Raw genomic sequence first — 17,230 nt, 5'->3', positions numbered from 1 at the left:
TGGATGAAAGCATCTGTTGGGCAAATAAATGTAAATGCTTACTTTTTCTTTTTTCCTTGCCTGTGTTCTCCATTGTGTTATTCTTGAACTATCAATATATCTCTAGATATTAAAGGAACTTTCTTTTGTTTTTGTGTGTCAGAAGTTTTTTTTTTCAGTTTTCCCTCTCTCCCTGTGTGGAATTTTTGACTTTAAAGCTTTTGTGTCTATAACGGACCCATGCATACCATACACTTGTGTCTTGAGTTTGGGGCAAGGCTGCTTTAAAATGGTGAGGCCTACGCTTTTGTAGGCCTCACCATTTGACTCAGACGTTTATCGGAGTGCAAGTGTGACTGTCATTTTTGACCTCTTTCTCTTTTTTTATGTTTGTGAGCAGACAGAGAATCACAACATTGTAAAAGATGACTGATGCTAGATGCTGTAAATCTGTCTGGTCAGACGTTATGAACATAGAATAGAATATAGTCTACTTTCTTTGCTTTTAATGTTATTGTTATTGTTTAAATAAAATAAGTGTTTCTCCTCTCGCCTCAAATGTCAAGCTGGACATATGCTGCACAATCCACAGTGAGTGAGACTCAGATTTCCTAACCAGAAATGTCTTTTTAAAATTGCTCACACAATAACTTCTTGAATAAGAAGAGTCCCAGAGAGCTTGAAATCTCACTGACAGTAAATGGAGAAATAATTGGAGACAATTTTAGCAGAAAAATACATTCATATTTTAATCTGCTGGAAGCTGACAAAGATGACAGATTAACTTTGAGTGACACAAATGAACATGGCGCCATGCAGTGTACTCAATGATCCAGACTCTGCGGTAACATGGCACCATCACCGCCCACCTGGCTCCATTGTTTTGCAACATGCAAAAGCCAACCTATGTGCCCCAGAAAATCACTGCATGCTGCATGCAGCCTACATCACAACATACAAACTGCAGCCGTGACAGAACCCTTTATTTTTCATCAGAGTAGGCATCCCGGCATCACTGCACTGCTAACGCTTGTCAAGTCATATTAGGGCAACCAAGTGGAAAGCATGATGCTTTGATTGCATTTGAGTATCCTGACCGTGTTTGTGATGAGACTCAGGGATTCATTATGTCTTTGCTTGATGGCATACAGGAACACTGATAAAGTCAAAATTTTCTTTAGTTTTCTTTACTTTTATAAGATGGATAAAATGTTTCAGGCATGTAAAGAGATGTAAAATTAAACAAGGAATTTAGCTGCACTGACCAATACAAATAAATCAGATGAAGATTTTGGAGGTAATGAGGCAGGAAATCTCTATTGGTGAGGCAGAGCTGAGTAGTGGAGTCTAGGAAAAGAGGTTTGGAGTTTATGGTGAAGGTTGAGTCTAAGGGTCAACAGTCTTTGAAATGGTAACATCCAGTAGCACACTTTTCATAATAATAAAAGCTTTCATGTTGCATCGAGTCCAGAATAGTAGCACAACATATACAGTAGTATAGAGAAGCTCAGCCAGACTGACCAGCAGATGGGGATACTCCATGGAGACGGCACCAAAACTTACAATTTAGCCTGAGAACTATGAGGTGGGCATGCTCTGTAAATAATCAGTCCATAAGCTGATCCGTATACAGAATTAAAATGACATACCCATAAGATAAATAAAAACACACAATTTGACAGTATGGAATCTGATGGAGACCTTTAAAATGCTCATGTGCCCATGATTGCAAATTGAGAATTGAACCTTGCATCAGTATAACCATTACTTAACCATGTAGCATGGATTCAGAAAGTGTTCCGATCCCTTCACTTTCTGCACACTTTACTGTTTTGTAGATTTAAAATAAATGGATACAGTTGCCATTTTTGCCCATCAATCTACAGTTTATAACACATAATGAAAAAGTAAAAACATGTTTTCAGAAAGGTTTGCAAATTTGTTAAACATGAAAACTGAAATATTTAATTCATAGAAGGATTCAGACCCTTAATTCAGTACTTTGTAGATGCACCTTTATCAGCAGTTACAGTTTTGAGTCTTCTTGAGTAAGTCTGTACAACCTGTGCACACCTGGATCTGGGCAGTGTATCCTCTTATTCTTGGCAGATCCTCTCAAGCTCCATTAGATCGGATGGGGTGTATCTAACCCTTCCACATGAGAAGCACCCTCACAACATAATGCTGTCACCACCATACTTCACTGTAGGGATTGTATTAGGCAGGTGATGAGCACCATACATAGTGCCTGGAGTTCTGCCAAAACAGTTCAATTTTTCTCTCATGCAACCAGAGAATCATTTTCATCATGAGTCCTTTACACTGTAACACTCCTTCCATCTGGCCACTCTACCATAAAGGGCTAATTGATGGAGTGATGCTGAGGTGGTTATCCTTTCAACAGGATCTTGCATCTTAGCAGAGAACTTCTTTATCTCTGTTACAGAGACCAATTGGCCATTAGCCAATACCCTTTTTGTCAGTTGCTCATTCTGGGCAGACAGCTAACTCTAGGAAGAGTCCTGGTGGTTCCACACTTCTTCCATTACACAATGGGAACAATATAACTATCGAAAACGGTTTTATACCCTTGACCTGATCCTTTGTCCCTCCTCAATTTCATCATGGAGGTCTAAGAAGAGTTCCTCGGACTTCATAGCTTGGTTTTTGTCCTGACAAGCAGTTTAAATTGTGGGACCCTCTACACACAGGTGTGTGGCTTTCTAAACGATGTCCAGTCAATTCATTTTACCACATGTGGACTCAAATTCAATTTTAGACATGTCTCCATGAGAATTAAAGCAAATAGGATGCACCTGACCATAATTTGGAGTGCCACAGCAAGTACTCTGAATACTTATATGAATGAGAAATTTCAGTTTTTGATGTTTAATATATTTGCAGACCTTTATGCAAACATGTTTTTACTTTGCCATTATTGGTTTATTGAGTTTTGATTCATGAGCAATATGGCAGTTGTATCCATTTAAAATTAAATCTACAACACAGTAAAGTGTGCAGAAAGTGAAAGGGTCTGAATACTTCCTGAATTCACTGCATAGCAGTAGTAAAGTGGCCCATTAGTTATGAAAATGACTTTACAGCTGCAGAGTTCCGAGTGTGGAATTACAATTTTCTCCTGATGTTCAGATTAGGTGACTGTCAATTCTAAATTGGCCTGGTGTGAGTAGATATGGCTGTGCATGAATGTGCTCTGCAATGGACTGCTGTCTAGTTTAGGATTGTTCACGCTTACCCTTGATGCTGTTGGCATAGGCACCTCAAGAGAAGAGGAACAAAAATACATAGATATGCTATAAATCAACTGGATTAGCCCAGTGGTGTACTAAATACGATTGCTGTCTTCTGGCTCCAGTAGCCTGAGTTCAGTCTTCAGCATTCTGCCCATGGAGAGTTTATTTTCAAAAAACTGTTTCATGCCACAATGCAAGGGCGTTTTTGCATGTCTGTCTGTAACTTACAATTGTGACCAATGGAACACAAGTTCAAATGTTAAATGCTAATGAAGGAAGCTCTCTGTAGCCTTTCTCCTGTGGTCTTCAATATACATGCATGGAGGTCTAGTAACTTCCCCCACATTCAAGCAAAACAGAAAAGCTTCTTGTAGGCTCTCCAGATCAAGACAAAGAGCCTGAAACCTTCTCCATAGACCTCATCTCCTGCACTCTTTGATCTTCACCTTCTGTTGCCAGTATTGTAATTCTCTCTGAATTGTTAAAACCATCTGCATGTGTTATTGTTGACAGGGGTGGTTCCCTCCTTTTGTTTTCTTTTTGTTATAAACTACAATTTTACATGTTTTTTTTTGTTTTCTGTAATCCTTTTGTTAATACTGTTTTATGTAAGTGTAGAGTTTTTGTTTTGAATTGTGTATTTATGTTTTTTGCCTATTCCTTGTGTCTTGTGGATAGATCCTGAAGAGGTGGTGGGCACGGTGACATCACTACTATAGGAATATCGTGAGCCTTTATGTTGAGACTAAGACGGTGCCAGCGGGGTATCATTGACTGTTTTGGAGTGTTTTTTTACTTTGTCTTTGTTAGTATTGTTCTTGGACTTTCTTGTTTATTGTGGATTTTTGCATTGTCTCCGGTTTCTGATTACAGGGTTATGGATTGGACTTATTAGCTTTGGGCTTCCTTGTTTAGGCAAACCATCTTTGCTTTATTTTTCCTTTTTTACCTTTCTGCAACATTTTTGTTCTCCTTTCATTTATTAATAAACTAGCAAAATACCCGCGCTTCGCAGCAGAGAAGTAGTGTGTTAAAGAGGGTATGTAAACATATATATACATAAACATATATACATATCTACATATACACATATCTACATATACATACAGTATCTACATATACATATATACATATATATATATATATATACATATACACATCCACATGTATTATGCCTACATGACCACATGGTAATACCCAAACTATTCTGAAGCAACGTTTGCGCTGATTTGTGTTTTTGTATCTCACACCCTCATACACCTTTATCGTAAGAGTATTCCTTATTCTATAATGGAGCTCTCGATCAGAAGAAAATATGAAGCTAGTTTTAAATTAAACGTCGTTAAAGTAGTGAAAGAAATTGGTAACTGTGCAGCTGCAACAAAATTCGATGCATCTGAGAAATTGATGCGAGATTGGAGGAGGCAAGAAGATGTAAAAAAAAAACCAGTTAGATTCAACAATAACCTCATTCATTTGGAACTCAAAACACCCACGTATCCAAAGAGCGACCCTACAAAGACCTCAGGCAGAAGGTAGCATGTCTTTACCTAATTTTCAGTTTTATTACTGGGCAGCAAACATACAAGCCATAAAAACCTGGACACAAATAAATGAACATACACAGGCTTGGTCCGCAATAGAAGTAAAATCCTGTAGTACTTCTTTATACTCCCTGCTCTGCTCTCCAATAAATGCAAGTTATCGCAAATATACTAATAAGCCAATTGTGCTTTACTCACTCAGAATATGGAACCAACTTAGAACGCATTTTAAGATGGAAAATCTTTTATCTGTGGCACCTCTGCAAGAGAACCACCTCTTTCAACCCTCGCAAACATATCCAGTTTTTAATACCTGGAAAAGTTTTGGGATTAAAATGCTCAGAGATCTTTATATAGACAACATATTTGCATCTTTTGAACAATTACGTTCAAAATTCAACCTCCCAGCTACACATTTCTTTCACTATCTTCAAATTAGAAATTTTGTTAAACAGAAATTGCCCGATTTCCCCCACGTCGCACCCTCCACAATGCTGGAAAAAATACTGCTCAATTTCGAGGAATTAAACACCATTTCCGCATTATATAAAATCCTATTAGAGTCCCTACCTTTCAAAGATCCAAGAGGACATTGGGAAGAAGATCTCTTAATCAATATATCAGAAAAGGAGTGGAAGGTAGCAAAGCAGAGAATTCACTCGAGCTCCATATGCGCAAAGCATAGAATTATTCAACTAAAAATTATATATCGAGCCCATCTGTCTCGCTTAAAACTGTCCAAAATGTTTCCAGGGCAAGATCCAACCTGCGAACGCTGCAACCAAGCTCCTGCCTCACTGGGTCACATGTTCTGGGCCTGCACCAAACTAACATCATTTTGGACCACAATTTTTAAGTGCCTTTCAGACAGCCTTGGTATCACAATTCCTCCTAACCCATTAACAGCTGTGTTTGGTGTTCTTCCAGACGAACTTGAAGTGGAGAAGGACAAGCAAACGGTGATTGCATTCACTACACTTTTGGCACGCAGACTTATTCTGTTAAATTGGAAGAATCCTAACTCTCCTCCAATAAGTCAGTGGGAAACCGATGTTTTATATTATTTGAAATTGGAAAAAATCAAATTCTCAGTTAGAGGATCTATACAAATTTTTTTCAAAACCTGGCAGGATCTAAGCAATATTATTTTAGAATAAGAGAAATAACTATTACCGCATTTAATTCCCTTCTCCATCTCTTATTTACCTATATATTTATTTCTCCCTTTCTTTTATTTATTGTTGCCTTATTAAAAAGCCCTAAGCAATTCTCCTTTGGCTTAGCTCTCCTTCTCAGGGGTGGGGTTTGATTTGTCTTCAATTTTGTTTGGTTATAAATTGATCTATTTGTATGGAATGATTACAATAAAAATTAATAAATAAAATATATTAAAAAAAAAAAATTAAGTGTCGTATTTTTGAATGGGTGTATAAGTCGGGGTCTGATTTTATGATCGATTTTTCGAGTTTCAAGACCCAACTTATACATGAGTATATACGGTAAGGCAAAAAGGATTTTGCCTTAAAAAGACAATCTAAAGCATGCTAGACTAACACATAATCCAGAAATCAGTAATCACAAAAACAGAAGCAATAAACAAAAAAAACTCAAATGTGTACTCTCTAAACGCCAATGAACCATTGAAGGACTAACTCCCAGGCTTCACCTATAGAGGCTGAGGGTGGCCCTTAAGCAGTGACATCAAGTTGGCCCTATCTCTTGAGGTGCCACCCCAAACATATACATTACACATTTATATACATAATATATAAATACTAAATAAAAAAATACACAAAACAAATTACATAGAAACATAAAAACAATTCAAAAATAACAATAAACAGCAAAAAAAGGAAAATATATACAGAACCTTGTTGTAACATAAAATAAAAGTACTTTGTTTTCTTTTGTCTATTTTAATGGACTTACAAGCTTTGTTGGGCTGAATGGCATGTTCTCGTCTAGAGTGTTCTAATGTTCTAATCACAGCCAGAGGTTTACTGTTATCGTCTCCCTTGAAGAACATTTTTTTTGTATTTTTAAGTATTTAAGCTATTAATTAATATAAAACACTAAATCCCATTTTGGGTCTGTACAGTGTTATGCTACTGCCATGGTTTTTACCTCCAGCATGTATTTATTTTTTGTTTTATGGTTGTTTATACTGTATTTTGTTTGTTTAATTTATTATGTATTTTACCTTTATAGTGGTGCCCACTTTGTGCGCTCTTTGGGTGGTGCCCTAAGATGCAGGCCACCCTGATGTCACTTCTGTTGGGTCCTCTTTCTAGCCTTGTATTCTTAGTCGGAAGTGAGACCCAGCAGTGGAGCATTGAGTTTGTGTAGGAGTTTAAGTAAGTATTGCTGTTCTCTGGTTACTGGATTATTTTTGCTTATGATAATTGGGTTCTCTTTGGATTGTGTTTTGGAACTTAACACACAGCTGTATTTATCGATAGCACCTGATGACCCTGATGTTTTTGGCTGTCTGATCTTACTTACTCTGAATGGATGAGCACTAACTTTCTCAAACTAAATAAGGAAAAAACACAAATCTTAGTTATTGGCAAAAATGAATATAGTGAGGGTATTAGAAGTAAACTTGATGTCTTAGACTTAAAAATCAAGTCAAGGTGAAGAATTTAGGGGTAAGCATTGACTCTGACAGAAATTTTAAATCACATATTAATCAGATTACTAGGACTGCATTTTTTCCACTTAAGGAATATAGCTAAAGTTAAACCTCTTGTAACACTACAAGGCGCTGAAAAATTAGTTCACACTTTAGTTTTCAGTCAACTAGATTACTGTAATGCATTCCTTAAGAAAGTCATCAATTGATTACAGTTAGTGCACAAGGCAGCAGCAAGGATCTTAACTAGGAAAAGAATATCTGAGCACATTTCACCAGTTACCCATGTCATTTAGAGTTGACTTTAAAATACTACCAATGGTTTACAAAGTCTTAAATAATCTTGCTCCATCCTATATTTTGGAATGCCTGTCACCTTTCACTCCAAGTTGTAATCTCAGATCTTCAAATGAAGATTTGCTTATAATTCCAAGAGCTAAACTTAACAGAAATGGTGAGGCAGCCATTTAATTTTATGAACCTAAGATTTGAAATATTTTACCAATAGAAATTCACCAGGCTAATACTGTTTACTGTATAATATTTTAAAATGACTTTTTCATAGCTACATTTCAGCTGTATCCCTTTTAGTCTATATGGGCATTGAATTATCATTTTCCTCAGGGATCTTCTGTAGTAATCGGTATTATTCTCTGCTGTCTTTTCCAGTTCTTCTGTGGTGGCGATCTGTGCCACCACCACCCAATGAATACACCATGCTAGCCCCTGCATTTATGGATTGAATGGGGGGTGTCCCAGATGTCCACATTACCATCATCATTAAATTCCTCTATGTGAAACCTGTAAACCATGAGGACTAATTTAGAACATCTATGTAAGGTAGAATGCCCATTGAGGTTTTTTTAGCATTGGAACCCCTGCAGATTTTTTTTTCTGTCCTCCTGACCATCTGGCCTTACCTTTTTCTTTGTTACATACTATATAATGTTATTGCCTAATCTTGTTTGCTTATGTTTTATTTTAACTTCCTTTTTAGTTAATCTTTGAGCTACATTATTTGTATGAAAATGCGTTATATAAATAAATGTTGTTGTTGTTGTTCAACTTTTTTGTGCCTTTTTCCTTATTGCTTCAGTTTTTATTAATAAATACTTATTTATAAAGATTTATTATTTTCTGAGTCTATGTTTGTAATTTTTAAACCACCATCTTATTATCTGTAGGCCTTGAAGCCTTCCTTTTGAGTTTGCTGTCATACTGCCTGGATGATCCCTATTTTGGGGTCAGATACATTGAAGTCCTGGGGCCTCATGTATAAATGGTGCGTACGCAGAAAAATGTTATGTAAGCCCATTTCCACGCTCAAATCGCAATGTATAAAACCTAAACTTGGCGTAAAACCACGCACATTTTCACACTAGCTAAAACCCTGGTGTATGCAAGTTCTCCGCTTGGTTTTGCAAACTGGCGGCACCCAGCATCAAAGCAGTGCTTTTGTTCCAGTGTGGTTTACCTTTCTTTTTTAGATGCACATCCCTGACGCGGCTTTATAAATACAGTACACTGAAATTAACCGCATATTGTTTATTAGTTTATGGTATCTGATTGTAATTAACCTGTAACAATATAATGGCCCTTGGAATGGCCAAACTATTCCAAATACCATAGCTGCTTTAGTGTTGTTCATCTCACTGCACCTTCTTCTTCTTTCAGCTGCTCCCGTTAGGGGTTGCCACAGCGGATCATCTTTTTCCATATTACTTTCACTGCACCACTCGGAGTATTTATATCACTGTATTTGAGTGTGGAATCACAGCTCTACAGCAGCTGATTGGAAAGAGAATTATCGGTATATAGCATCAAGCACACGCTGCCTCAGCCATGCTGTCTATTGAACTGCTCTCATATAGCAAATGCTTCAGAGCCTTTCCTGTAGGGACCTTGCGGTTCAGAAACAGTTTCATCCCAAGAACTGTAAACGCACTGAATCAGTCCATCAAGTGCTCCTTGTACAATTACCTCACTGTAAACTTGCAGTTATAATATTGCACAACCTGAGCCACTTTATAAAGTGCGTATTTACATATGTTGACAATATCATTTTTAAAATGAAATGCAGCAAAATATGTTTATTACATTATACAGATAAAATGTTAACATAATTTAAATAATCTATATTGTTAATAATTAAACGTGAGGACACGGTAGCGCAGTGCTAGCTAGTTGAGGGATTGTTCCTGCCTCACGCTGTATTCTTGCTGTTGCTGGTGCGACACTAGAAGGATAGATGGATGGAATAATTAAACATGTATTACGAAGATACAGTAATCCCTCCTCCATCGCGGGGGTTGCGTTCCAGAGCCACCCGCGAAATAAGAAAATCCGCAAAGTAGAAACCATATGTTTATATGGTTATTTTTATATTGTCATGCTTGGGTCACAGATTTGCGCAGAAACACAGGAGGTTGTAGAGAGACAGGAACGTTATTCAAACACTGCAAACAAACATTTGTCTCTTTTTCAAAAGTTTAAATTGTGCTCCATGACAAGACAGAGATGACAGTTCCGTCTCACAATTAAAAGAATGCAAACATCTTCCTCTTCAAAGGAGTGCGCGTCAGGAGCAGATCATGTCAGAGAGATAGAGAAAAGCAAACAAATCAATAGGGCTGTTTGGCTTTTAAGTATGCGAAGCACCGCGGCACAAAGCTGTTGAAGACGGCAGCTCACACCCCCTCCGTCAGGAGCAGAGAGAGAGAGAGAGAGAGAGAGAGAGAGTAAAGAGACAGAGAAAAACAAACAAGCAAGAATCAATACGTGCCCTTCGAGCTTTTAAGTATGCGAAGCACCGTGCAGCATGTCGCTTCAGGAAGCAGCTGCACAGAAGGTAGCAACGCGAAGATAATCTTTCAGCATTTTAAGACGAGCGTCCGTATCGTCTAGGTGTGCGAACAGCCCCCCTGCTCAATCCCCCTAGGTCAGGATCAGAGAAAGTCAGCGCAAGAGAGAGAGAGAGAAAAGTGCATTGCGTAGCTTCTCAGCCATCTGCCAATAGCGTCCCTTGTATGAAATCAACTGGGCAAACCAACTGAGGAAGCATGTACCAGAAATTAAAAGACCCATTGTCCGCAGAAATCCACGAACCAGCAAAAAATCCGCGATATATATTTAAATATGTTTACATATAAAATCCGCGATGGAGTGAAGCCGCGAAAGGCGAAGCGCGATATAGCGAGGGATTACTGTATTTCAATGTTCCTTAAAAGTTTCTTGAGCTGAATGGCCTGTTCTCATCTCAATTTCTAATGTTCCACATGGTTGGTGCCCCTCTCCAAGAGTTACTTCTTCTCCAGAATCACAATTTAAATTCTGGTTCTGCCAACAATGTGTGGAGTGAAAAATAATCTTGCAAGTGGGCCTGAAGCTATTTGGGCATTAGACTGTGAATGCTGTGGCAGGTGGCCGGGTGCGGCCCTCAATTAGCTGCCTATAAAAGGGTCCGCCTCCTGACAATCAAGGCTGGAGTCGGGTGAGGAGGTGGACGAGGTCAGAGGAGGCGGCAAGGAGAGGCCCTGTGTGTGTGCAGTGAAGAGACTGCTTGGAGGAGAAGCCAGGACTTTGGGAGTCAGTGGGGGTTTGTGAGGTGCACTTAGTGACTTGTATAATAATAGTGTAAATAAACGTGTGGTGATGGACTGCAACGTGTCTGCCTGTCTGTGTCCGGGCTGTTCCCTTCTACAATGCTTATGTTGTAACAAGTTCACTTCACTTGACACCTGTTATAGAGCAACCTGAAAACAAATTTAGTGGTAATAATAATAGTGGTGGTAATAATAACCTTCTGCGGTGGGTTGGCACCCTGCCCAGGATTGGTTCCTGCCTTGTGCTCTGTGTTGGCTGGGATTGGCTCCAGCAGACCCCCGTGACCCTGTGTTCGGATTCAGCGGGTTGGAAAATGGATGGATGGATGGATAATAACCTTAGGTTGGGATTGGAAATCAGGGACTGTTGTAAGTTGACCTATTATTTTATTCAATCTGCATATAACTATTTGTAGACTTCATTTGGTTTTGTTTAAATAGTTATATAGGGCTCTTACCTTGAGGAGTTTGAAGGTGGTGCTGATGAGAGCTCCAGTGTAGGAAACAGTATAGAACAGCTGTGTGGTGTGTGCTTCTGAGGTAGTATGGAGGGAGGGGCTTTTGACACGCTACATAAGTCATTCAAGCCTTGACTGGAGGAAGCTTCCTGGTGTGAGGAGCCAAGTGCAAGGAAAGGAATAGAGGAAAAGTTAAAGAAGTTGTTTCCTGTGGAAGTAAAAGTGTCTGAGAGAGAAAAGAGAGGGAATAAAATACTTACCAGAGAGCAGTCAGACTTGGACTTTGTGTGTCTACACCCACATGTGCGAGCTTGGGTGCATATTTTATTTCTTCCTTCCAGATTACAGAATCCAGAGCAAACTGCATGAAGGCACACAAGTTAATTGGAGGAGGCTACATGAGCCATATGTTGGGATCAGAGGAAGGGATCCCATGGGAGTATAAAATGAAAAGATAGACGTCAAAAGTGGTCTTTTTTTTTTTGCATTTTATTGATTTTAATAAAATCCAATAACATTCCATACAAGCAAGTCAAGTTTAACAAAACTAAATTTGAATCACATCAACCCCCCACCCATGAGAAAGAGAGCTAGGCCAGCAGAGTAAAATTTTAAACTAGTGAAAATAAGTAAATAGATAAATTAACAAATGAATAAAAAAAAATAGAATAAAAAATATGGAAAAGAATCAGCTTCCTTAATTTAAATGCTTATTCTAAAATGTTATTGATTAGATCCTGCCAGGTTTTGAAAAAGTTTTGTACAGATCCTCTACAAAGTGGTCTTTTGACTTTGTTGTTGGCATTGAGTCCGTCTTTAGTGGAGTGTGCACCGCAGCACTCCTGAGCTGCCTGAATAAGGATAGGAGGAGGTGAAAATTACTCTTTGATAATCATCTAAAGTATTGTAAAGTGGAGATAATATGGTGAGGTAGACATTGGTTTAATTTGATTAATTTTTCTTTTTAGAAAAAGTCTTCAGGTTCCTTGAGCAACCTGTGAATATGGGAAAGGGAAAATGACTGGGAGTACAGTCATTTATTTTGGAGAGTTCTTTGAGCAGCCTGAAGCAGGGTGAAGCAAAATGAATGTTTGTGTGTTTTTGTCCATGTTGATTCTTTTTTATTTCATCATAATTATTCAAGCACATGTGAACTGTGAATTGATGGACTTGTTCATGTGATAAATCACTACAGACACTTCAACATTTAATATAAATGATATTTTTGATATCATCTGTTTTTTAATCAAGAACTGTCTAGTTTTGTACCATCTTGTCTTTGTCTCACTCACTCTGGTTTACCTTCACAACTATTAGTGTCTCATGGTCAAATTGTTGCTAGGTATGAGGTGGGTACATGCTCTGAATGTTGTTTTCTTGGGTCTTTAGTGACTTCCCCAGTTCTTTTTCTCATAGCTCTTCTTGCCCTGTTTATGGCCAACATACTGGTCTGTGTTATTGTACTGAATCCTGCCTCATTTGTTCGAACACTTAACCACAAATGGCTTTTGTTATTCTGGTAGTCAGAAACGTGTTCACCACATTAACTTCATGCACATAATGATAGTCAGGCACTGTATTTCTGGTGATGTGTTTAACCAATGTGGCTTACTGTTGCAACTGTTGAAATCCCTGCCTCCCCCGAATTCATTTAAATTGCCTGGAGGACTGAACACTCATGTATCCTCTCACTGCCTAAGTTAACACTTGAAAAGGTCTGATCATGTAATCAAGGCCCAGTGAAGGGGCTGAAGACATCTAATCAAGTAATTAATGCCCTGTTGGGGCACATTCTTTACTTTCACTCCTGGTGTGTGCACGTTGTGTCTTTTTCTGAATCATTACTCTCACAGTTCTAAGCTCTGTGGTCCAACCTTTTTATATTTACATTCATAACAATATGGCTTATAATAAAGCTAAAGTGACTGAGGCTGCCACATAGTGATGGACGATCCCAAAAAATGGGACACATTCTAAACAATGACTGCCTCCCAAAGGATTGTCTAAAAGGCTGTTAGTCACCTAATGCTGATGCCATGCCTCACAGCACTCAGTGGGTCCAAACTTGACAGGCCTATTCATATGCCTCCCACCCTACTCCTTTTGCACAAGGCTGTGCTACCACGAATCACTCAAGGCACTGATGCGCAAGCTGCCTATGTGTTCTGCTGGAGCCAAAGAGGAATAGGAGTTCAGATAATAAAAAAAGAAATCAAAACCCATGTTGTTCCTTATTCAAGAAGAGAGGAGGATGAGGTGGGTTTAATAACGCAAACTATGATAGTGTGTCCACGAGCTCAGTCCCAGACACAGGACTGCCTAATGCCTCCCAGCAGACTGAAAGCAGCCAGCAACAGAAGGAGGCAGATTCTTCATTATCCCAGAAGTTGATGCCAAGAGGCAGATTAATAAAAGTCTACGGATTGCAAATGGCTCTGGGTGAAAATATCGGCAGGTATTTTCTAACCCATTCATCAAGATTTTAGTTTGTCACATTACATTTACTTGTTGTCTCTCAATTGTGTTGGAAGCGACATGTAAGGTGAAAGCCCGACTTCTGCAAGCAAAGATGTGCACAAGATCAGTCAGGATGTGCCTTGGGCTGCTGACTCCTCCATATATTAACCCCTTTTGCACTTGATAAATCATCTGATGAGGTCTACATGCTGGCAGCCATAACACAAGATCCTGACAGTGAAAGAATTAGAAAAGCTTTGGCTAAGGCAAAAGGATTTTTTTATCTGACAAATGATCATTCCGTATGATGCATTTCTGCTACTTAGACAGGGAGCCATGTGACTATTTGTCGACTGCTACTGACATGCCAAATAGAAATAGACACCCATTTTAGGACGAGGCAGTTGCAGTGTTTATTTGTTTCCAGCCCTGCTTCATTTTTAAGAAAGAGATTGTCCTGTGGAGGCATTTGTACTTCGTGAGTTACTCCTGCAGGTCATCACACTGCTTTACTTATTACAAGGTATGAGGTGTTTATTTATGTTTTATATTAACTTCTTTTTTATTTCATCTTGTAAAGCACTTTAAGTTACATTGTTTGTATGAAAATGTGCTATATACATAAATGTTATTGTTATTTAAATCATTTATCATGCAAAAGGTGTGTGTTAAGAAATTCAGCATGTGTTGTTGGTATCACAGTGCGTGTGGAGGGGTGATAGCATTCACTTCAGAATGTTAGTAAAATTATTTCACAGACTGTTTTATTTGTCACTTTTATTTTCTGACCATTTAAAAACATAACAGAATGGCAAAGAGCATAGAGCATTTATTAGTTAAGCTAGCTGCGTTACCCATCTAAGATGGGTTGAAATCTAAATAAGCAACGTAGACCTCAGTGTTAACATTTGCAGTGCACCATGCAATGCCTATATCTCTGTTATGTGACATTTAGTTTGGGATTAGTAAAAGTAGTGCTAATGTTTCTGTAGCGCCATCTATTGGAGTGGCAAAAACTATGCATTTTATTACTAAAAATGTGACGTATGACAGAAACATAGCAACTGGACAGACACACAGACACTTCTGCTTTTAAGATGGAAGAGTTCTTCATGCAGTATATGGCGGGTAAATACACTAAACTTATGATTCTGAACAATTATGATTTAGCAATAATCCCCACAGAAATGCTAACCTCTATTAAACATTAAAGAAATGAAGAACTATAGAGAAGCAATTTAGACATTTGTTCTAATTTTTTTGCTCAGATTATAAGGACAAAAATCATAAACCTTCCATCAAACGCAACTGCCAGTAAATGTTTAAAACAAACATTTATTTAGCTAAACTGAATTAGCAAGAACAACCAGCATAATAAAGCAAAATGATCAATGAGCAGAAACAAGAAAAGAAACAAAAAAGGATAAAGTAAACATTTCATTACAGTAATTAACTAAACAAAACCAGAAATTAGCAAAGCAAAAATTGTGTGGTGCAAAACTGACAAGAGACCAAAAAAGCCTAAAAGAAACCAAGTTATAAATCAAAGCAAATTCTTAAAGACAATAAAAAGATCAAATACAGAAAACCATCAAAAGCATACTGTTATTCCTTTTAGGAAAACTAGAGCATTTAAATGAAAATGCAGCAAACTTAACCAAAGTTAAAATACCAGGAATAACCAAACCCAACAATATATTTTAGAATTACATTACAAATTTTAGAATTACTTTAAGAAAAGGCTCAGAGACAAACTGAATCCACAGCAGATGTTGTGGCAAACGAAGGTCTTCCATATCTCTCAGGTAACAGCAGCTCTATTAGCTATAGAGGGCCACGGTTTCATAAAAAATATCCTTTTGACTTTACAGCTAAATTAATATAAACCAAAAGACTGAAGAAACACAAAAACAGCAAACAGTATGGAACCAAAAGCAAGACATGGGCAAGAACTTGATAATATTCTTAGTCAGACACACTAAGTTAAATTAAAATTAACTTATATAAAGGCAATACGTAAATTAAAAAGTTTTTCACATGTCATTCCTTTCTATCAAATTGTACTTTCAGTTTTCTGAACCCATTTAACTCCAGTACAATGCCCAACATCCTATCTTGACATCATCAAGCAGAGTGGGACTCTTTGCCGTCACAGACCAGCACTTAAATGCACTCATACTGTGCAACTTTCAGGAAAACTACAATAAAGCTCTAAGAGTCAAAATTATATTTAAAACCAAAAAAAAACATACAATGGAACTTTGAAGAAGGTAGGAACCAATGGCCCTTCATTTTATTGTGCTTTTCAGTTTCTCAAATGCCCCTTGCATTCTTTTTTGTATAGCATTTAATTTATAAAATAATGTGCATAGCTCACGTAATCTTCAAGTGTTTATAAATTATCGACCTTATTCATCAACTCCCAAACTGACAAAAGCACCCAGCACTCACTCATTTGTAGCAAATTTAATAACAAGCACATTGTAACTGCAGAATATGGTGGAGTCACCAGAAGAATGTGCATACCCCACAATATCAGTGAGCTTATATTAATGTATAATGTAAAACACAGCACATTTGCAATAGAAGAAAAAGAAACACGCAAAAATGATGGCATCCCTTTAGGTAGGCACACTCTGGGGTACAATGTCTGTTAATCTTTGGCTGAGATTGTTGGTTAATAGCAGTGCTGCACCCCTTTCATGTTTTTCTTGGTTTTTATGGTTTCCCCCTCTGCCTTACCTTTGTCTATTCTATTTGTGTTTTTCAGCTTTTTCCCAGTCCCATACTCTTTATCATTTTCTATAGTTGCAGAGTTAGGGCTCTTCATTGAATGGTTGCTTTCAGGTGTTGTGGTCATTAGTTACCTGAGTGGTCTTTTTAATACACATGCTGGCTATTAGCCATTTGCTATGGTATTAGCTAGCATATTCTCTTATGTTTTTTATCTCTGTCTGTTCTTCTGTTACTAAAGGTTTAGTTATCTTTTAAATATTTAGGTGTTATTTGTTTCTTAATTAATGAGCCTCAGCTACAGTACAATTAGTTAATTATCTATCAGTACTATGTGACTAAGTACTTTTTGGTATACAAGATTTATATATATATTTATATATATATATACAGTATAATAAAGAAATAAATGCAAGAGAGACAGATTAAGGGTTGAGGAACCGTCCCCATATATTGTCATTGTCAAGAAATGAATCAGTATGCACTGATACCAGAGTCAATTTCATGAAAACAGTTGACAACCATGTCAGCACAAATGGAGCAATTTATGTAATCTGGACTGGAAGAAGGT

Source organism: Erpetoichthys calabaricus, chromosome 8 (genome assembly GCF_900747795.2).
Source record: "Erpetoichthys calabaricus chromosome 8, fErpCal1.3, whole genome shotgun sequence".
Lineage (NCBI taxonomy): Eukaryota > Metazoa > Chordata > Cladistia > Polypteriformes > Polypteridae > Erpetoichthys > Erpetoichthys calabaricus.
The sequence above is the reverse complement of the archived record's forward strand: the minus strand, read 5'-3'. Positions refer to the sequence as shown.